Consider the following 756-nt stretch of genomic DNA (forward strand, 5'->3'; position numbering starts at 1 on the left):
TTTTCAGAAGCAATAAATTTAAGCTAGATGAACAAAAGCTACGTTTGTTTGATTTGAGGAAACCAAACGAAGAACAAGTTTGCGACACCGTCTCTGGCAGGCTGCTTGAATTAGCACGCGCGACGATCTTACTGGCCAACTTCAATGTTAAATAACTCGAAAACGACGCAGCGTGGCGAATTCTTTTTTTTAACAGTTATTTCTCAGCACAACCTCCCCTGCTCCCCTTATAAGCTTCTCAGACTTCGTCTGACCGCCAGGTAAAAGGGGAGATCAAAAAGTTTCCGTTCTAAGGCCTAACAGTTCAGAATCGGTACAGCAATCACACAAAATCGCCTTGAGCATTGGGGCAAACATGCCACTGATGCACCAGGTTGAGGATACCCTTTCGTAAAACGGGCAACGGCCTTGCCGCAGTGGATACACCGGTTCCCGTGAGATCACCGAAGTTAAGCGCTGTCGGGTGTGGCCGGCATTTGGATGGGTGACCATCCAGGCCGCCATGCGCTGTTGCCATTTTTTCGGGGTGCACTCAGCCTCGTGATGCCACTTGAAGAGCTACTCGACCGAGTAGTGGCGGCTCCGGTCAAAGAAAACCATCGCAACGACGGGGAGAGCGGTGTGCTGACCATACGCCCCTACTACCCGCATCCTCAACTGAGGATGACACGGCGGTCGGATGGCCCCGATGGGCCACTTGTGGCCTGAAGACGGAGTGCTTTTTTCGTAAAACGCCGTGTCCTCCTGCGCGAGGAG

General features: G+C 51.9%; 1 pseudogene; it reads left to right on the plus strand.

Moving 5' to 3' along the window:
- Positions 1-398: 398 nt before the first annotated feature.
- LOC126482445 (5S ribosomal RNA) lies at positions 399-516 on the plus strand (annotated as a pseudogene).
- Positions 517-756: the final 240 nt, after the last annotated feature.

Source organism: Schistocerca serialis, chromosome 5 (genome assembly GCF_023864345.2).
Source record: "Schistocerca serialis cubense isolate TAMUIC-IGC-003099 chromosome 5, iqSchSeri2.2, whole genome shotgun sequence".
Classification (NCBI taxonomy): domain Eukaryota; kingdom Metazoa; phylum Arthropoda; class Insecta; order Orthoptera; family Acrididae; genus Schistocerca; species Schistocerca serialis.